Raw genomic sequence first — 23,521 nt, forward strand, 5'->3', positions numbered from 1 at the left:
AAAACCTCACCGAGCATATTTTGTCGGTGAACAAATTCTGAATCTAGCATACATGTAATGAATGGAACAGAACATAGCACGGTGAACGAGACATTATCGCAGGACTTACTCACAAGTCTCCACAGTCCCTATACACTCTAGCTATGCTGTAACTATGGCAACTTGTCAATCTACTTTTAGCTCACCTTTATTCTGTTTCGGTCAGCTATGCACTGTAAATCTCTTCTTTTAATCTTATCAGTAGCTATAAGGTTGGTCCTACTAGCTTAACCTTTCTATTCAAACAATTAGGCAATCGAGTTACAGATAGAAACCTTTGAAAAGAAGAATTGTAGTCACAGAAAAAAATCTCCATAATCGTATTTTTTCGTCAATGTTGAAGATAGTTACAAAAGGACATTTCCTATGGAGACAAGGTTTGTAAGGAGAACTTAAATAATTAACTTGTTTGAGAAGAAACTCAAGCAGTTACAACATTTTGTAACTTACCTGTCTTGACTATACCACAGCACTCTTGTTCTATTCTATGATATCTAACCTAATACCATGTGACCTTTAGCACCAAGTTACATTGCACTGGCAAATTTCCCCTGTAAGAGTTTGGTGACCTTTATTGTAGGGACAAAACAGACTAAACTCTATCTGGAATTTCTTCCATCAGCCCTTGTCACCGAAGTAAGGACGAATTTGATTTTAAGTTCATATACTGGATAACTCATTTGTGACTAAGATATTACTATGTAACCCTTGCTATAACTTTCATATGTGTATGCCTAAGTGTGTGCGTTTGTTGGTTTGTTTCAATTAAAATTTGTAGTTGCGGCGTGAGTGATGTACATCTCATGCGGTCTGTATTGTATTGAAACTGACATGGCTTCTGGTAAAATGAGGTATCTAGAGTACGAACGAGAGAGTTTTACCTCTATTGTAGTGTGGCCTCTACTGCTGCTATTGGGAGGAATGTGTACATGATATAGACCTGTGTGCTCTAAATTTTACAGACACATTGTAATACACCGTCTATATATACTTTAAGTAGAGTCCTGTGAACCTTTTCAGTTTTTTTATAGCGACGACGACGTCATTCTTTAGTTTTCGGTCAAGGACGGTACCTTGACCGTATGCTTCTCTAAGTCCCTTTCTTGTTTCAGTTTTCCATGGATATACTTTAGCGTTAAAACAACATGAATGTAACTTATATCATCCTCCCATTGACGTATTGAATCCTGGCAGTGAAATATGGAATTAATTAATAGTGTGGCATGAATTGTATGGCAAGTTACTATGCACAGAGCCTACAGATATATATTCAATGGAGATTGATTGAATTGTGCACACTTTGGTGTGTAGGTGTGACCAATGACCAGGGTTAAGTTGTAAAGTCATGTGAGAGAGCCTTGAACAAGACTGTAAACCTAAAAAAAAATCAATAGAAAAAGGGCTTTAAGAAAAATTTCTGCTACATGTGACAAATTACAATTGTTTGCGCCATGCATTGTCCTAGTCCACTCTAAACCCATACAGAGGTACAAAGTACAGTAAGTAATCCCCCCAAAATATTTAATCTTGAGCACCAGAAAAGAATACTTTAAAGGATGTATGTGGTGTTACAGAGGGATTTATTCGTGTTACAGAGGGATTCTTGGTCACTAGCTGAGATTACAGCCTTGCTGTTTTTCTAGTGTCCTTCATATGTTAACCTTCCTACTGTAATGCTATTTTTGTATTACTCCTGTACAAACATATCAGAAATAAATTTGAAAAAGAAAAATTTAAATAAAACATACACTTACAGAGATACTTGCATACTTCAACCACCCTCTCTTCCATTCTTTTCTCTTGCCAAAAAAAAAAAAAAAAAAAAAAAAAGATTAAGGAAGATTACATATCCTCCTAATTAACTTACTGAAAATTGATGAAGTGTAAAAACTTGACAAACTATCAAATATTGATGATCTATGAGAGAACGACCTTTCTTGGCTTTCTATCTGGTTGATGGGATGCTTTTGCCTGTAGTTCAGGTTCTCGAGTGTTCTTGACTTTCTCTGAGCTGGTGTACAGCCCTCACTATAAAGCATAATCTGTGTAGAATCAGATCTAACAGATCCAGTAACTAGTATGGAATACTGTATGTAAAAGGTCGCCTACCTCTACAAGATGAAGCATACTGAAAAGAAGGAATTCCTTAAAGTATTTTACTGAAGGTTCTACATCTCCAAATTTACCCTATGATTTATCTGTGTGTGGATACTAGTCATGTACCAATGGTTAGTCGGTTTAGCAAGTTGAGAGTGTCCATTTGTAGGAAAAGAAAGTATTAAGTAATTAATTTTAATGGCTACTTTTTAAATTCCATTGTAAACTGCTCCGTAGAGCAGTGTGTCACTGCCAGCATGCTATTCCCATGAAACCATAAGCAACCGAGTATCATATCCACTTCACACCTCATAACATTTAGTTAAAGGTCATATGTATCGGGCCACAAATTTCAGCATGAGAGAAATTGCTAGAAGTTTTAACACACACTAATTAATAATCCTGGAGGTTCTGATTACCCAAGTTAGTTTCAGACATTGAGGAGTTTGATTGTTTTAGCGAGAGAAAAAAAATATCCATTTACATCGCTCCTCACTTACCTGTCTCCATACAACCTTAGCACTCTCGTTCTACCGTGCCTAGAATGAACTGGTAACCTGTTAACACTGTGCGCCCTCTATGACTGGCCCTTCCGTTCAATGCCCTCCCTTCTCTTTGTACCATCCAAAGTGCCAGCATTGTGCATTTTTCGTCTGGATTTTTTTTAAACCTAATTCATACGAAACTGTGACCTAGGATCTTAATTTCAGAGGAGTTTTGATTGTTTTAGTGAGGAAAAAAATATTCTTTGAAGGGGATAGTAAAATACTTGTTGAATTTGGAACATGAGTGACCATTATTTGACTTAGCATATTTATGCCAAAAATACTAGATGCCCTTTAAAGGTATCCTAGATTGTATTTCAAGTGAATGAATAATTGAAATATCTGGGAATCATAAACAGCATTAGCACAAAATGTGTTAAATATGTTGTTATCTTTTGTAAATTTGTTACATTTTCATATAACATTGAGAGGTAAATTGCACCAAATATATTGTGTACACATCAGTGATAAATACAGCACTGTGTGTGTCTTTAGCGAAGAAAGTATCGAAAGAAAAATTGACCCAGAAAATTATTAATAATATTGAAATAGTATTAAAGGAAATTTTTTGGTTACTTTAGAATGAAATTGAGTGGCATCAAATTATGGCAATAAAAAGTGATGGCCAATCTAGCTGCTTTACAGTGGTGTTGTTAATATTGTTTAGGTCAGCAAAAGTCAGCAATTAGTGTCTATATTTCCTCAAATTTTCTTGGGAAGGAGTGGGAGTAAGGCCTTTCAGATTCAGAAACCTTGTTATATTCATCATGATGATAAAGAACTTACAAAAGTATAGAATTCTTGGGAAATATCTTAAACTTGTAGGAAACTGCAAACAGGGAAAATTAGAAATTGATTCTGAAAAGGAAACAGAGTTATCTGCATGAATGGGATCGAATGGGATTAAACCAATGAACTCACCAATTATTAAGACAGTTGGACAACTAAGACAAGTGCACAGACAGCTCGGTCAGGTAGAGACAGAGGACTTTTAAACCTGAGATCACCGGTTCAAATTAATATCGATGTAGACAATGGCTTAGAAGGTGTTTGTTCAATGACATAGTGAATCCTTATGTCTGGGAAAAAACTTGGAGTGTCAGAACTGCTAGGAAAATAGTCTCGGAATAAACTTGTTACATTTTTGTTTATAGTTAGCTATAAGTGATCAATTTATAACTTGTGAATATTCCCAATTATGATTTGGATCTGAGAAAAATAAAATTGACATGAAAGTTTAATCAACAAATCAAACCTGAAAAGTGTACTAAAAACATGATTTGGATCTTTATAAATGCTTGTGTGCATGGTTTGGCAGACAATATGAATAAATCTGATTGGCTACCAGAGATTTCCTGAGAAGTCATTTGCATTAGACAGTGTAACATGTAGCATGTTTATTATCTGCAAGGGATCTATACTCTATCTCTAATGCCCCCCCCCCCCCTCCTTAATTCAGACAAATTTGCATTGATAAAAACTTTGTCAGAGTTTGATATAATTTTTTTGTATATTCTGGAGGTGCTGTATAACTGGAGGATATAGGAAACTTGTATTGTATCTAGATGATTCTTCATACTGTCTGTTGTTATGGTTCATTTTACCTGTCTGGTAATGCATGCGTGCATGTGCTGAGGCACTTAAAAGGGTTTTGAAATATATAGGCCGATCTAGCAAAACTAAGTAAGTGTCATGCAGAGCTAAAAATATGGTGGAGAGCTTTCAAATGGATAAAAATGATACAGTATGGTTATTTAAACTGTTGTGTTAATGTTGGATCATTGTAACATTCAAATAAATATATAAATACATCTTACTTAACGCCCATCAAATTGTCATTTTTGGGACTTTTGCCAAGTCTGTTTAGTCGTCAGTTCATAGAGAGAAAAACTTGTTATTAACAAACACTTGCTGTTCCAGTCGTTCCCTTTTTTTTCAATGGGAATTATACGCCATCGCTTATTACTGTCATTCATACATCTTCACAGAAATTCTCCACTATGGAAGTCACTTTTTCAGTCACGATCAATTACAGAATATCGATAATTATTAATCAAAAGAGCAGTAAAAAGAAAAAAGTCGATAAGTAAAACGGTAAAACGTACGTGGGCTTCAAGGATTTTCACACTTTTTTGATAGCTTTGTTCAGTGTCTGACAACATGTGTGTGTTTATGACATCTTCCAGCGCAAGTTCCAATGTTACCATTGTTTATAGTTTTATTACATCAGAGGGCAAAACAGCCGATAGCAAGACTACTACACACATAGTATTAAACCATAAGACTGTGTAGTTTAAATGCCTGGCCTTTAGTGATGGCAAGATTTCTATCAAAAAGTAAACTGACAAGAAGGTTGCAAATAAAACATACATAATTAAGTTACACAAGGGAAGGAGCAGAGATTAGATGTTCTAATTGACATTTATCTGATATAAAAGAACAACAAAAAATGAAAGAAAAGATCGACATATAAAGATGGACAATGGTAGTATGTATGTATGTATATGTTTATGTGTATATGTATGTATGGGTGAATGTATGTATGTAGTCTTTTTCAGTACCTATTTCTTCATCGTTTTATATAATGCAAGATATGAAGTATCATAAATCTCTGGTATGAATATTTACCGTGATTATTGTTATAATAGGGACTTATTTAATATGATCTTGGTAGAAACCAGGGTTTGGCTTTAGCTAGTTAAATAAAGGGTCAGTTATCTTTATTTGGAGGCTTGTGTCCTTCATGACCAGAGTGTCCATTAATCAGGAAGTTTCTCAAGGAAGACATCAGAATAGTTTGTCTGCCAACTTATTGGGATTTAAAGTTAGGACTAGGAAGGAGCAAAGGTTGAGGTTTTCTTCAATTTATCAGAACTTAATTGTTAAATACATAAAGGTACCTTGCATGACAGTTTGAAGCATGTCATGTATATGTAGTAACTCCTCTGAACAATAGGAGTAGTAGCAGTTCTGTAGTCCATTAAAGAGGGATTAAGATTCCAGACAGGAATATAGTAGGTTCATACTCAGAGGGATTCAGTTGTAGGATGTTTGGGAATTCATGCAGAAAGCTGTTCTGTGTTCAACCCTCCCCACCCTTCTCTCTCCCTCCTTAAGATACATAGTCATGGTAGAATTTGTTTTAGCAATTGTATACATGTATGATTTGGGTACTGAGGACAGAAGACCTCAGTCGCTAATTGCATTCCGGTATCAAATAGTCTGTAGTATTGGCTTGCCCCATCCTTCTGCCTTCCTATCCCCCTCCTCCACCCCCCCCCCCCCAAAAAAACAACCTTGGTAGTATTTTAATGGCAATTCTATGTGTGCTAAGATTTGGGGGAGGGGACCTTTAAAGTGTTTGACAGTCAGATAGATTAAGTTGACCTTTGATTGTGTAAGGAAGGTTGTTATCTTGGTATTTAAGAAGGGATGTAATTGGGGTTCTCATTTGAATGAAATGATAATAACATTCTTGGGTCATATCTCTCTGATGCCCTTGTGCATGACATTGTAAATTGTCAAATCCAGCTTGTCACAATTTAGCAATATAGGCCTACAGTATTATATAGACGGCAGTCTTGTATAATATAATAGTGAAAAAGTATATATATATAACACTTTGTATTAAGCAACCACATTATTTTGAAGAAATGCTTTGATTTGCTTTGGTTGTTGAATGGGTGATTGCTGTTTCTATGAAAAATCCTGTTCTCATGTGTGGCAATTCTGGTGTAATATTAGCTTGTCATATCATCCAAATACACCGCATGAGACATGTACGTGAAATCTTGCTTGTATAGTTAACTGTATAAGCTAGGTGTGTAGTAAAGGGAAGCAAAGAGAAGTGTCATTGAAATCACAATTAACTGTTGCTTCCTGTAGTCTTTGTTTCTAGGACAACATCATCAACAATTAGGTCATCACAAAGTGAAGGTGACATTACCACTAAATGTTATCCTTTTTCCTCTCAGTGAATAATATGGTGTTTCAGAAGCATTGTAGGTTTGTGCTTGCTTAAAACTAATACATTAATTGTAAAATTAATGTTGGACGTGTATGGCTTTTGGAATTAAATGGTTGCTTTCTGTGGGTTACAGTGAAACTTCAGCTAGGATTTTATTGACAATGGCATGACAAATTTTCTGCATGATACAGTTACAAGCTCTAATGTACTCTGGGAGTACGTCTCCAGCCTGTGAGAAAATGAAGAAATTTTCTCACTTTTTAATGTTTGGTGGAGTAGACAATGTCAGCAATATACATTTGTCTCAAATTAACTATGTTAAATTTCTTTTTATATTACAACATGTTGGTCATTTGAATTGTTGTTGGAATAGAGACTGTGTTCTTGTTTTATTATTGCATCATGATGTTGAACTACCTTCCATGATTCTTTAGGCTGATACAACTCTGTTTGCTACTTTAAGCAATCACAAAGCAAAAGAGTGCCCTCTATTGGTGACACCAGCAACAATGAAGTGAAATGTCTCCCTCACCATTATTATGCATGGCCTTCTATGTCTAATTAAAAGGAGCTGCATGTGATAGGGATGTTCTTAAAAATGAACCTAATAATTTGAACAAACTGTAACAAAGAATAGCATAATTAAAAATGGGGGAGGGGTGGGGGGAGGGTGGAGAAAAGACATGTTGCTGGGCAGGATGGTGACACAGACTGGAATTTCAACACTACTGATCATGGTTTTGACTACTATCCCCTCCCCCCACCATTTCCAACCTATGTTGGGGTCCTTGGGACTCATGTAAATTATATTAAAATAATCTTTTTTGTTCAAAATATATCTAATTAATTGAATTTGAATAAGGCTTGCCCAGGATGGTACAAAGCTGCAACATATTTGTTGCACAGTATATGATCAAGAAACAAAACAGCTAGTGTGTTAAGAGAACATTTATAATTATGATCATCAAATATTCAAATATTAACGTCACTTCCCTTTTACATATTCTCCTGTCAAATCATGCACTTTCCCATCTACCATACTTCAGAATGGTAGCTTGGGAAGGAAGGGGAAGTGGGTGATGACCCAAAAGGGGGTCAGTAAGGGTGCAGTGCTACGAGCAACCAATTTTTGCTGGCCACAGCTATAAAAAGAAAGTGCATGCTTTGAGAGGAGACAGGTGAGTACCATCATTGGTAAATAATCCAATATTTACCAATAATTCTTGGAGTACATTTCTCAGTGACTAGGGATATCACCCTTAAATATTCTATATATAGCTTTAAAAATGTATATTTGAAACTTTTGATATTTGTGATGCTTCAAACTAGAGAAGTGGGATTCAAGTATCACTTCCCTGATGACAGCTTTGATAAGAAGAGTCAAATGAGATTTATGGTATTTTCAGTTTCAATAGTTATGAAATTATGTACAGTATGTACGTTTTGAAGTATAGTTCCTTTACAGCTACTAGTGAAACTCCCTTCGAAGGTACCTCTAAAAAATTCAGCAATTTTCTCCACGACAAAACGTTTTGAGTTCAAACTAATGGTACTTAAAACAGACTAAGTTTAGAATATGTCTAGTACTGTTGTTATTATGAGGGAATGATTACTTTGTGTTGTGTACATACAGGCCTGCATGAGTTTATATTGTGCACATGTATGGTAAAATACATGTAGACATAGAATGCATATATAGCTCATATATTGACAGTCACAGCCTATATGCCATCATGTTCCATTGTTGCGATATATTCAGTACTTAGGGCAAAACTTTGTTTGCCAACCTCCAGTTGGTTGAAGTTTATGGGACTGAAAAAATGAATGGAATCTCGTTGTCTTTGTTCCGCCACTGATCGTTTTCAAAGATAAGGAAGTAGGTTAGCTAGGCTTAGTATATATATATCTCTGGAATGCAAGTTGCTGAGCAGGTATAGACCACAGTACACAATGGCCATAAAGCCAACACACAGGATGAGGTTATTAACTGATTTAATGAAGATTTAATGAAGTCAGACACACCTGCAGTATCCATTGATTGATATTTACCATTACCCACTGAGATATACCCAAGTCCTTTTATATGTGTAACAACAGACTAGGGACAATGACATTGTACTATAGGCTAACCAGTACATGTACAGAATGTGTCTGTTTGATATATACGGTTACAACCAGAACAGGAAGGGGACTTGCGATACCTCACTGGGTGTTATACCATTGTGATCACATGTTTACAGTCATGATAATAGGGAGACTGGGGTTGAAAGTTAATCAGGTTGTTTGGTTTGATATCTTTGGTGACTTTTCTTAAAAAGTACCCCTGGAACCTACCATTGGAATATCCAGAAAATATGAGTTTTACAAACATGCCCATTTTGTGGTCAGGGAATCTGTGATAATCTTCAATTATTTTTCGGTATCATTTCGTCTCCTCCCAACCCCCCACTTCATCGTCTACTGGGTGTCTCTTTACTGTTAAGACCTGAGAGTGCAAAGGTCATTAGTATTATTTCAAAATATGCTAGAAGATCAAATAATGGTCACTCGTGTTCAAAACCTTGATGCAAAATATACTGCCACTTTCAAATCATTTCCTTGTCCGAGGCATTTTATTTTCATTTTTGGATTCTTGTCAATGTCTGTCAATGTCTTGGAGGTTGAGAACCTAGCTGATAGAAAATATAGGCCTCTGTTTGAAAATTATTGTAATTTGCGAGAAATTTGACTGTCAAAATTGGAGGAGATGACCCTTTCAAACTCATTTCCATTTTCCCCTTCTGTGCCATGAGTTGAGTTAATCTTCCCATAAACATTGCATACATAGTCACCTACCCCTTCCCAAACTCCAACCCCCCCACCCCTCCATGTCCCACTCCCATCCTTGATTTTGAGGACACTGGATTTTGCCATGCTCTTCCAACATCATAATTTGACCTTAAATCTTCTGATATTATTCTACCCGATCTAACATTCTCATATATCATATTCTACCTTCATGTTCAAATGTATTTTGTTGTGACTGTTCAGTACAGATTTCTTAAATCCTTCCTTCAACTGTCATACTTCCAACTGACAGACTGCAGGCCGGCAGTCTTAAAATATTGTTTACAATGGATGATGAAAGTCAGTTAATGCCTTCTTGAATAGTTGCACATCATCATCATAATTATCTTTCTCCTTAGAGGTTATGTTTGTGGTTTGTGACAACCATTTTTTAATCCCATTCCCACTACAAGCCTCAGATCGGAGCTTCCTCAAATTGTTCTCTTTTTCTGTATAAAGTGAAGTCTTTCCATTTTGAAAAAAAACAAACCTGAAACCACAAACAATTAAAATTTAGTCTACTCGGTGATGAAAGAAAATAAAACACAACACCAGAAAATGGAGAAAAAGAAAATGGGGCCTTATTAAGATTTTGTTGAGTGCAGGAACATCACCTAGAGCATTCTTCCTCTTATCCTGAGAGGCAGATGTCTCTTCTGTAGACCCTTCAGATGGAGACAAACAAATCCTCGCTGCTGTTGTGTTCGTCTGTCTCCACTCCTCGATGAAATACAGGCAAGTTTGTGGAATGACATCATTGCGTGTAGTTTTCCAGGGATTCGGTCCAGTGAACAAGAGTTGTGGACAAACCCAGTTTGGTGTTTTGCTGGGCAATTTGTTCTGCTTCCCCGCACCCCACAAAAGCAATCGTTCAACTCCGCAGTGTGTTTGTAAAAAACCTATTCGCAAGACCACAGACTACTGGTTTTCGAGAACCAATTCACGAGGATTACTCACTACATTCATCGGTCTGTGTGTGTCTCTTTTGAATCTGGCAGCATATTGTTTTGACTTTTCTTTGCATGGTGGGTAGTTTTGGTGACTGTATAGGAATTCACGGGTTAATGAAGACTGGTGCGAAGAAAAGTTGTTTTGTAGGATATGTATATACAAGATATTTCTCTTTGAAATATTCATAGAAAGGGACGAGGGGGTTCTCTACTTGAACGCTCTCCATCATGCACGAGTGTGTGGAAACTGGAGCATGACTAGGAGAAATAGAAGAGAAAAATAGAAAAGAGAAGGAACAGAATGTTTTCTCAATCAGAAGATGGGAATTAAATTGGAATAATATACTACTTTGAATTGTTGAGTTATTAAGGTGTCAATGCCTATTTTGGACTCATTGCATATGTGACATATGAAAGCTGGTGTCAAAATGCGCAGCCTTTGAATGATGCAGTTATTGGACGACAAAGTCTGTTTGAGGACTGTTATCCATCATTGTGCACATTGGTGATTCTGTGGAATTGTATACAAAGCTTGCAGAGGTGGGAACATTAGATGGTGAGATATTTATATTGCTGCACCCTGGATCTGTAGACTTAGAGGTGAGTGGGATAAACTTGTAAACAGTTTAACCAACATAGCCAAATTATTAATTATTAAAAAAGATGATAGGTTAAAAGATTTATACAGTCTATATCAGTTTGTTAGAAGATAAATACCAATTTATAGGCCTCATGTAAAGATGAAGAACTGTAATTTATTACATACAAAAGCATTTTTGTTTTTGATTTTTGGAAGTTGCACAAAAATATTTAGTTATTAATTTCACAGTTCCCTCAGCTTGACTCATCAAGTACTGATTATTTCAAAGCAAAAGAAGTCAAATGAATAATGCTGGTTTGCTTCGCTAAAGAATTTTTGACTTTTTAGGTTGTACCCTATATATATACATGTTACATTTTTGTTATTGTACACTATTTTGTGTAATATTCTATCTGCCAGTGAGGGGATGGGGGGGGGGGAAGTAGCTGATACCCATATTTTTCTGGGATGGTGGCTAAAGCCCCCATGATGATACATGGTTGCATCACTGTCTGTTAGCCGGTCAACTCCATACTTAAAAGACAGCATTTCTTGCGAACCGACATAGTTAAAAATGAAACATAACTTGTACCCAATATATATAGCATCTTCAATATTACAGTATGCGCTGGTCTTTCATATTCAGATCAACCATATACCAATTTGTTATAGCTTATCCCAAACTGATACCAGGTTTATTTCTAATGAATCGTGTAAATCCGGCCAACTTACTGCGAGTGTTGATGGATTTGTATTGCGTGTCAGATGTTAATAAGTAACATTATTATGACGTAAAACTCGAGCAAAAAATTAACCTGTGCTCTTTCAAAGTTATTTTTGAACAAAATGTGAAGGGAGTGAAACCAATCAACTAACTGCTTCAGCTTTTAAGGAAAGGAAAGATGCCTTGCGTGCAAATTAAAAACGAAAGCAAATTGGCGTGTCCAATACTCCATGCATATTTCTGTCTATGTGAGGAAGAAAAATACATGAAATCAGCTTAATACCACATGCAGCTCCCTCTGCCCTATCTGCATCCTCTATCGTTACTGTACCATATAGAAACCACTGTTGATTAACAATGTAACTATTCTACTGCATTTATTACTGTATCTGTATAAATACTGTATGTATAGGGAGTCTTTCATATGTAAGAAGGTTGTCTGCTTTATATGAAGTACAACTGATCCATACATTACAAGTTTTGGTGGACTTACCAGCTGTAGGTCGGAGGTGACCCTCTGATGACCTCAGTGATTGGAACTCAATTCCCTCTTTTGACCTGTATAAATCAAGTATTTTAATAAGTTCTATCATGGGTAATCTACATTGGTTATTGGACTGAGTACAGAGGAAGAGGGATGTGGTACACACAGCTGTTAATATAAGACTTGGCTGCAATCTACTCACCTGTTAGAAAACAGAACCTCCCCCCCCCCCCAAGAAATAGCAAAAAAATGTTTCAGAAGTGATCATATTGGTATAAGTGGGAGGGGTGGGTAGTCTATAGTATTGTCATATGGATTCAAAATATTGCATTAGATACTGTATGACTTTGCCTGTTAAGTCTATATATATATATATAGTCCTTGACTCTGTCACGTGCAAGCCATTAATTTAGTTTTAATATTTAATCCATACAATTTCCTGCAGCTTGTTTCAAAGCCAAGGATGCTTTATCTATCGATATGAATTTCTTCCTATTAGATCCAATTGTGTGCTAAATTTATATGTTTATAATGCAAACTGTGTCTTAAAGGAACATGAAGTCTGTGTATCAAATTTAGTAGGTTCAAAAGAGACAATACAATGAGTAACTGTATTTAATTTTTGATGTTTTGAAAATATTTACTGAATTATGATTTTTTTTTAGGTGGATATGTATCATTAAGGGAATCCATGTTGTAAAAATATCTAAAACTTAGGGGGGAAAAAGGTGCTAACTTGAAAGTTTTCTACTTCTTAGTACGTCAGTGCCTTTCTAGAGAACAGGCTCCATCATCTGCGCATGTTTTGCTCTTACTTTGTCTCCCTCCCCTGCCTTCCATTTCAACTCTTTGATCTTCCCATTTCCTCCCCCTCCCATTCCTTTGTCTCTCATCCCACTTCCCCTCCCCCGGGCCCTGCCCCCCGATCTTCCCATTCCCTTTCACGTAATATATGTAACAGCTGTAGATTTGAGTAAAATTTAAGTAATGTTTGCACCTTAATATTTATAAGTGAAATACTATGCCTCTTTAAGACTTCTCTATGTATAGAAAAGACCCAAATAATTATTTTTATTAGTTGGTGGTTCAATCTGTTTCCTCACAATTAACAAACAAGCAAAGACGTGGCTTTATGATCTAGAGCAAGATAAGAATACTCTGTAGTTGAAACACCTGGTAAAGTTTATATAAGAATTATGGTATTTTATGATAATTTATGTTATGGTAATCGTTGTAATTATCATGGAATGAAACAAATATGACATACCTCTTGTGCCGAACATCCCGAGACGGTTATATATTTAGGTAATATATTTAGGTAATATATTTACGTAATATATTACTGTAATATATTTACTGTAATATATTTACGAGCAGTCAAAGGACAAGGAATGGTTTTTATATTTTCACTTCCCAAAATATTTACACCAGGAGGAATGCAATGGTTCCATTGCATGTTGCCATGAAAACCAATTTATTAGAATAAAAATGATAGTATATAGCATAGCTAACTTTCTGCATAATCCATCACTTACATCAGCTTACAGTAGAACATCCATGTAGTACACACTACAACATATCCTACAAACTAATTGGGAAATACAAACAAAGAAAAGAATATATAAATTATATATGAATTGGTGATAAATATAAGACCCCAACAGTCGATTCCATTATTCCATGTGTTCAAGGAGTATGTACACTTAATTAATAATCCTCTTTGAAACATCATGCAATGTTACTCCCATGTTAAGTCAATGCACCTGCCACCAGACTCATGATATAAAGTATACAGTCGGCTCCCTGTCACCAATTTATATCCGTCATGGCTGTCCCAGTGTCATTATTATAATGTTCATGTGGTGTTTATTTTCCATACTTCACACATACAGCGAATTACTCAGACGAATTTCGCAGAGCAGAGCTACCGACTTAGCTCGGTGCTACCGTTGCTAAGTCAGGTGCCGTCTGTATTCTGTCATCAAATGGGTTTTATACTGTGGGTTCATTAACCTGCCATGTTTGTTGATTAGTTTCATTGCCGACTGCACAGTTTATCTGTACAGGTGCAATGATATTTACCCGTGTGCAACTGATCCTTGTCATTGTCTAATGAATTCAGCTTCACGCTGGGAGATATTTTTATCTGCGGACAGAAATACTACAGGAAACTCTTCGATATTCCCCATAAAGGTCAGGGGGGCGATCTGGTAAGGTCCGGGGGGTTTGGTGAGATTTTCAGTTGGCAGCTTTTATGAACTCTGTTGAAATTAGAATAATAGCAGCTGTTGGGCTCATCTCATTTAGATGGACTTGATACAATCTTGTGTGTTCACGAATGTCAGGAGCTTTGTTTGTGAAGGTAATTTCATCGAAAAAGTTTGCTTGCTCGCTGAAATTGGACATGATGGAATTAACTTAATTTTTTTGTCTCTGAAATGTTGTCATCAGTCTTTGATGGTATTTGATGGTTTCTAATTTTCAATAAATTACATTCTTTGCAATAATACGGTGTCTGTTCTGTTGCCTAAGGCCGATATATCACACACTGTCACTCGATCACACCAGCTTCCTATAGTACTAAACGAGCTCGTTTAATTTCGTTCGGACTGTATGAAATTTACATGGATTGATCATTCTACCAGGAATTTGACCCTCTGTTGTAATGTACTTGACATAAATTACCATTCAAGGGGTCAGTGGGTGGCCTACATTAAGGTAGGTTCTTTTATTGAAGTGTCAAATATATGTAAATTTTAAAGAACAGTGTATATATTAGATGCATCAATGCCTATATCTGTAGGCTGATAACATGTGCAGTTTTGGGAGCTAGAGTTAAAGTATTAAAACTAAACCTTATTGTGCCTCCTTTAATGTAAATTTTCTCCAGATAAAATGCTAATCTACTGTAACATTCGGATCATTATTTATGAATCTCTCACGTATGTTTTTAATTGTGGTACTTTACATACATAGTGAATGTGGTACAAGTGAATTGTGAATTAGATATTTCATTACAAAAGCACACAGTGAATTCCACACTACTGTAGGTAAAATGGAAGCCTTAAAGTTGTTCATTTCCTGAATTTTTTCCTTCATATTTTGAATTATTTGATTGGTTATTTTCCATTGTATACAGATGTGTGCTTCTAAAGGTATAATGCACCACTGTTTCCAAGATCTCATCACATTTAGTATGATAGATACAGTAGAAATGGAGCTGTCAGTCATAGTACCATCATGCATTGCAACAGTTTATGGGCTGGGTTACCACACAATAATAATAATAATAATAGACATTTATAATGCGCCGGTATCCATCAAAAGGAAAAGCTCATGGCACAGTGACACAAACAGTGCAACAGCAAAACAAAAAACAGTAAACATAGTACAAGACAAAAATGCAAGCAAATATGGGCAACATTGAACAATTAATAAAACATTTTTCTTTAGATGAGTCTTGAGAGAGCATTTAAAAAAAGCAAGAGATGGACTGTGTTTTACATGTTCTGGAAGGCTGTTCCACAGAGAAGGGGCAGCAGCAGCAAAAGCTCTTTAGCCCCATTATCGATTTAAGTATTTCATTTGATATGAATATTTCCACGATACATTTAAAGGCTTTGATCAGATTGAAATGTTCCAAATGTTAATATAGTGACACCAGACTGACCCGAACCAGTTTAACCTGTTATTTTCACAGATATTGCGGAAGGGACCATCAATCTTTCTGCCTTAATTGCAGTCTGTATTTGTGACAAAAAACCTTTTCTTTCATTATTTCTTTTACATTTCAGGGCCAATAATTGTATTTTGTTATCATGCATGAGTTTCATGTACAGAACCATTAAACTGTCTCAAAGTGGAAAGCATTTTCGTTTCGTTTCGTTTATTCCAGTATAAATTGCATAAAATACAGTTCATAAATAGGAAAGTGGTGAGTATAATAAATAAATTAAATAAAATGTTATGTGCATTCATAAAATGTATAAAAGTTAGGAAACAGTAACCCAATTAGGGAATAAAAATTGTGGAAACTATACAAATTACATCAAATCAAGTCATTCAAAGTGTCATGTTGAATAAAAATAGATACTCTGTATACAAACGAGTTTCTGAAAACTTGCACTCTATATGTTGGTGTCAATGCACGATTCCTGAGATTATAGGTAGTGTGTCGACACAGTGATTTCAGTTCTGCAGTGGAAAGTGAAAAACAAAAACAAACTAAAACTTTCTTTTTATTGCCCAAGTATTAAAGTAAGGACTGTATGTTAATATAAGCAGCTTTTTTTTTGTATTGCATAAGACTGTGTTGTGTGTTAAAGCAGATTTTCCTCTTTCTTGGTAGTGTTGTCCTTTGAAAGATTAACACACAATAGCTTATTGTATACTGTACCAAGTGGAGTGTGGATTTACTGTACTGGTGACTAAGACTATTTACCTGTAGAGAGTACTTAGGAAGCTTAAGAATATTGAAATGAGGGATTTAAAAGGACACACAGCATCAACAAACTAGATCACCATACTGAAGTTTTAGCCTTGTGTGTGCATGTGGTAAGCATATATTTTACTTTTGTTCGGAATAATGAGGGTTGGACAAAGATCAAGGTCTTTTATCAAAAAGCCACCTGTATTTTCTTAAGATACAATTTAGAAGTCTTCTTGCTTTGTGGCTGCCTCTTAAACCCTACTTGACCCTAAAATATATTTAACCCTTAAAACATATTTAAATGAAATGGCTAGTCTGAATAGAAAGAAAGAATTTAAAGAAAGAAATGTTTGTACAGGACTTCCTGTTCTAGTGAGTGACTTGACAGTAATTCTATCAAGGCACACAATAGCACGTGATGAGCGCAGTTAATTTGATTACATTAATTTCATTACTTTGTATTGACATCTGACATTTGCCAGTTCCACTGATCAAAATTTATGCCAAGATCCATATCCTGTGACTGCTCTATAAAAGTTTGTGAAAGTTCTTCCTGAATCCGATATTGCACAATAATATGGTATTTAGCCTCAATATTTAGGGTCTTGTACTGCAGGAAGCTTTAGCCCCGATTCCTATATGTAAACTATGTATGCTATGCTATCTAGGTATACATACATCGTCTACGAAACAGTGGCAGGGTTAGGATCAAGTGTTCACTGTTTGTTTTAATTGAAAAGTTGCTGACCAACTCAACAATTGACAAATTCCCTGAGCTGACAGAATAACAAACTAGCAACTAGCTTTTGCAAATTGTTGTAATTCAGTTTTGGTATCACCATGCAGTACCCCCATTTAACATCTACAGTACACTACAGTCTCTTTAATGATGCACAGAGGATATGTCTTCATAAACACATGCAGCAAGAGCCAGATCGGACCCCAGGGACAACTATATCACAAGTACCACTTTGTGGCAATCTTCATATATCCCCTTCCGTGGGTCCCCAAATTGACCCCTAGACACCCCCTTGTCCCTGACTCTCACATCCTATCAGACCTGTTCATTAAAGATCATTTATCAACTGGTGGAACTTGTGAGAAAAGTAGAACTCTGGTTTGTAAAGTCAAATCATTTCCATCAATTGGTTAGCTGCCGGTTGGACCAACGTAAGGGCTAGCCTTACGTTGGTCCTAAGGTATGCCAGTCAATTGTGTTAGCTCTTATTGTGTGTACTAATGGCACATGTGTGTCGTCTGCTCATGCACATAAACAGCGATCAGAATCATGCATATGCTATGAATTAAGAAATGTTGGCTCATAAGAATAATGGCCAGCCATTTTATGCGAATGTTTATTTTATAGAAGGATATTGCGTGAGAAAGTTTGTCAAGGATTCCGTTGTGCAAACTTTTTCCTTGACAATGTAGTTAGATCTGTTTAAAGTGGTTCATGTAGGCTTTGAAAGGAAAGTATAATGACAAACGTACAGGTGTTTTAGATCAATTTATTAGTTTTGTCTTATAGTAAAAATTGATGTTAAAACCCTGCAGACATTAGCCAGCAGATAGAAAATTCAATGTTACCAAATCATTTATGTATCCCAGCTTAAAAATTTACAGTAACATCAACCTCTTGTGTTTAAATTTCCTCTGTGTTCATATTCTTTTTAATGTGGACCTAGCGTGTTGCTTTAATGAAGATATAATGTTATTTATTTTGTCTGTGCTGTGATATTGGGTGAATGATCCCGGTAGACTTTGGTGCTATGCTGTCATTGAAGCTGAACGTCAGACTATGGATATATGAGAAGAGATATGAGATAATGATATTAGAGGGGCCTGCCTTTATAAGTTTTAGCAATATTTCAATATATCTAAAAGTTAGTTTTAAATTAAAACACAGTTTTACTGGAAATTCTCTGTAGTTTCTCGTCAGCGAAGTAGATGAATCGGTACCCTTCTGCACAAGAGGGTAATTAGCATTGAACGCTAATTGTTTCAGTGTGAACTATCAGGCCATGCAGATAATCTTTAGAAGGTGTACATGAACAGTCTTCAATATATACTTTTAGTATAATTAGCTATGATTCTTTTGGTTTAAATAATATAAAGTATGAAGGAGATGGCAGGGTATAGATAGATGATGGCAGCTAGGGTAGGTGAAATGGTGGTGGAAGGAGGAATAAGCCCAGAACTCAGACCTGACAAAGAGGGGGTGGGGAGGGATCAGTATAGCCCCTTGGCCAAGGCAAAATCCAGACTTAAAAAAACAGTTGACATAATTGTCTGCGGAGCCCGACATGGCTCTGAAATGCTCCGCTACAACTCATTGTTTTTCCTGCGATCTATGGTGACGAGATTTTAATGTCCATGCTCCAAAGATATGGAAAAGACAGCCAGAATATCAAGAAAAGTCATTATGTAAAATTGAACATTCTCCTGAAAGACCCCCCTCCCCCATTTTCTCTAGAGGAACTTTTTACTGTCCCTTTCATTTTACTTCAGCACCTTATATAGCCACAGATTTTGACTTCCAATAATTGTCGTGTATTGATGGATTGGTTGGTTGTTTGTTTGGTCGTTGAAGTTTGGCTGATCAGCTGGATCAAAAGGCAACATTCTTGCATGTTCCAAGAAGTCAAGAAAGATTCCACTTAAATTATTAACATGTTCATTAGAATCAGAATAAGAATGTAAATAACGTCCATAATGTAACGATACAATGCATCCATCCTTTCCGTCTAATTCTCCGTACCCAGAGTGCAGGTTTGATTTACCCACATGTGGTTGTGGTATTGAATCCCTGTATCTGGAGGAGGAAGTAAAAAATTACCAATTTGACCAATCTTGCAACACTTGTGTAATTTAATAGACTCTATTCCTTTAAATATTGAATAAACACACGGAAATAAACTTTCCCATGGAAATATCTATCTGCATCCTTGATACAGTAATCAAATCAAAATATAGTTACCTCGGACAGTCTAATAAATGTAAACAATTAAGCTTTTTTATGCATGAGGAGGACCACTTGAGCTTAATATGATAGGGATTGCGTTGAACGGTGATAAAACAAGGGGTATTTATGATTCTTCGAATTTGGGTAAGCAATCTATTTTTTTAATATTTTCATGTAATATTAAACATATATAATCTAGAATAGTATTCTTTGGATAGATGCACAGGGGGAGTATTAACCAGGTTAAGTTTATATATGACAAATTACTGGAAACTTTGTGTATCAACAATGACACTTTTTCGTACCACCACAATGTGCGGTGTAGATGAAATGGCTTAAGTAGAATTCTTTTATGACCTTCAAAACATATTTAAATAGGGTCATATAAAAAAGAAGGAATCTCTGTTATCGTGCATTTAAATCATATGTGGCGATCTGCTTCTGGACATTTTGCTTTCATTTCAGATACAGAAATTCAAAAATTGTAGTTCAATGATTTAACCCTGAATGAAAATGTAATTTGAAACTATGAAGGAATATGTAGTTAAAAACTCCTGTTTCTTAATTTTAAGGGAGAACATGTAAGGAAAATCCCCCCAAACAGCTGGCAAATTCCATTGGAACTCTGTACTTTCTTGCTGATTCATAGAAACGTCTCACCTTCTTTGAAAAGTACAAGAAGCTAGATCTGTAATAGGTCATCAAATGCCAACTGGCTGTGATATTGTCCTTTATCTGGATTATATATCTCGCTAATTCTTCCATGGTATTTAAATAAATTGTAGTCAGTGTATTTGGAATCATACAGTGAGAGAGTGGGGGAGGGGAGGCCTCACTAAGGTAAAGAACAAGGTATGAGAATTTTGTATTTCTTTGGAAGATTTCTTTGTAATTAGATTCCAAGTGGTTCTAATAAACAGGTATGTCATATCCTGACAGGTTTCCTCATGCAAAAGGTGAGCAGACTTATCTGCAGTCCCATACATGGCGCATGTAGCATCAGCAGTAATGTTTATAGCAATGAATGCATTTTCCAGCAAAATCTTGATAACTAGTAAACAATATACTCTTCTGAAGTAAAATTAAGGCTGATATTGACAATGCATATGTGTTACCTCAGGTTTTTATCTAATGAATATAACGAAAGTAATCTTGTAGCTCTAAACATTCAAATTCATGCTAATGTTGATTAAGAGCTTGCCAAATTGATTGGGCAACATTTGGCCACATACTGTAGAGCTAATGTTCAACACATTCCATATTTTGTTGTTACCAAGTATGAAAAGGTACAGTACAATTAGCACTGATTATATGTGATGCATGCATGTAAACATCATATCTATATATTAATATCATATATATCTATATATACAGTATATATGTATACATATATGTTGTAAGCTTACTTCAAATTCAATATCTGTTAAGATAATTATGGAGGAGGTGCAGTTATTAATTAGAAACAGACCAGAAATAAAACTATACTGTTGTATCTGGCAAAATATCAAACCACAAAGAAAAACATGGTGAAAAGAAACCTCATTAGTAGTAGATTGGAATCAACAGGGGAATCCCCAATGGTATTCAGACAGCACTAAAATCTGTACTGTTTTTTTTTAATGGTCATTACTATACAGTGAAAATACAAGTAATATTTTTTCTACTTATCAGGAATCCTGACATTGTTTGATCTAGCAGATTCATCTTCAAAGTCAAAAACTAACTGATCATGCTAGAAGATCAAACATCAGGTCGCTATGGTGATTTTAACTATAGTTTTTCAATACTCACAGTGTATAGTTAACCTAAATTGAAATTAGTTTTTAAGCTCTCTCTCTCTCACTTCCTTCAATGTACTATACAAACAGTGTATATTTTTTTTTTCATTATTTTCTATGCCATACGTGTAGAATGTCACTCAAACCACTGCGACACCATTTTGCAATGTACAGTGTATGTAACTACATTGTAATTTACACTGCAGTGTTTGTTGCTAACACCAGCTGTTGCAGTACACACTGTATACACGTACTGTACCAACAGATTTCTCAAACTTAAATCTTGTGATAGAATGAAAAAGCATCAATTCTCCTTTAACGCAGCATCTTAATTACTATGGTTTGTTTTCTTCTGATATCTTTAATGTTTATGTTCATTTTTAAAACCTTCATATTCTAATTTGCTTATTTAAATCAGAAATATGATTTTAGTGGCCTGAAGCAAAGACATGCATTACCAGATCCGACTACCACCTTCACCTTCCCTACACCTCTCTCCTGCCCCTTTCCTCCTTCATGCCAGACCATGTACCAACTGCCCACACACTTTGTTTCATGTGTATCGATCCCTTAAAATTGTATGGAGCTTCCAGTGTAAATGTAATCTGTTGATCTGTGTTCATACTTCTAGATATAATTCCTTTTCTGACAAAAGCATTACAGATCCTATGGTCAGTTGTGCTCATCCTTAAGTATTGAACCCTCCATGAACTGGACATGTAGATAAAATTACATCTCCGATATGCAAATTGATCTCCATCACTGCGTCCATCTTTCGTGTACCTCGGCCTGATGTAGAAGCGGCGGTTTTTACCCGCAAGGCATTGATTTGCGCTAAGAGAGTCCTTCAGAGTGACCAGGTTACAAAAATGTTAATTAGTATACACTTGAAAGCCTCCCCATCACCACCATCCTATCAATAAATGGGATTAATTAGCCGAAAGTGAAAGGTGATGCAGCTTGTAGCCCAACAGCGGAGCCTAATGAGATAATGAAGCAGATTGCTTTACTGGGGGTGGGATTGAGAAATGGAGAGATCATGCCTGATCATCCTCTTAGTGAGAGAGGGAGGTTGAGAGAGAGTGAGAGAGAGGATGGATTATGACTGTCAACTGGTCAGTAAAGCTTTTACCTGAAGAATTTGTGGGATAAAACATATTCACAGACAAGGAGATACAATTATCAAGACTGCTACAACAAAAAGCGTGTTAGAATTTCAAAGGCACTCATCATCGGTATGAAAATAGCTAATGCATATAATTAGAACGGAAGGTAATGTATCCTTTCGGGTACATGTCGTAATATACCCCCCCCCCCCCAATATACATATCTAAACTGTATTGATTGGTCATTCTGTATGTACTTCATTACTTATACTCTTCTTACAGCACAAATGCTTTGAAGAGTTTTATTTTTGATATACGTCAGTTCTGTTTCATTTTGAAATGTGTCAGTTACGTTTATAGTATCTTGTGTCATACTTAGAGGAAAAAGTTTTTAATGATTTATTAAGAGAGGGTCGTGGCAGAGCTTGTCATATCTTCAGTTCTTTTAAGTGGTATTTTCCTGTTATACATTAAATAGGTGTTTAAAGGGGGACATACATTAGTTGTGATGTCAGTGATAGATTGGAAATTAATCATACATGTACGAATACTTATACATGTTGCTATTCACCATGATCACAAAATAACTAGTTCAGATCAATACATCATGCAACTTTTTAACTTTTGGTTTGTGGTCGAAAGAACATCTTTAGATCACCCGTGTGTCTTCACATACATTACCCCAGGTAAAATGCTGTGATGTCATAAACCACTATTACACCTAACGACCAATTAAAGCCTCATAACTAAAATGAATAATTAGTGATCAGTAGGTTTTGTAAACTTGCCTTATTTTATAACTACAGTACTGAGAAACATGAAGAACTTGGTTACAGATCCATGGCCGGTTATGCTTTAAAACTGAGGGAATTTTCTGTCGTACATTTAAAAAGGAAAGAAGATATCATCCTAGTCAGTTCAGAATCTGTGTAAATTAAAAGAAAAGTCACATGCTCGTTACTTGAAAATGAAGCCTAAAGGTTTCAAGTAAGACTTTTAAATTTGAAGAAGACAGCACAAAAGGATGATCTTAC

At 35.8% G+C, this 23,521-nt stretch overlaps 1 protein-coding gene across 8 annotated transcripts in view; it reads left to right on the forward strand.

Annotated features, from left to right (window-relative positions):
* Positions 1-23,521, forward strand: part of LOC139962235 (uncharacterized) — a 150,336-nt gene that overhangs the window by 72,921 nt on the left and 53,894 nt on the right. The gene's annotated exons all lie outside the window — the stretch shown is intronic.

The sequence above is a fragment of the Apostichopus japonicus genome, chromosome 20, assembly GCF_037975245.1.
Source record: "Apostichopus japonicus isolate 1M-3 chromosome 20, ASM3797524v1, whole genome shotgun sequence".
NCBI classification, from domain to species: domain Eukaryota; kingdom Metazoa; phylum Echinodermata; class Holothuroidea; order Aspidochirotida; family Stichopodidae; genus Apostichopus; species Apostichopus japonicus.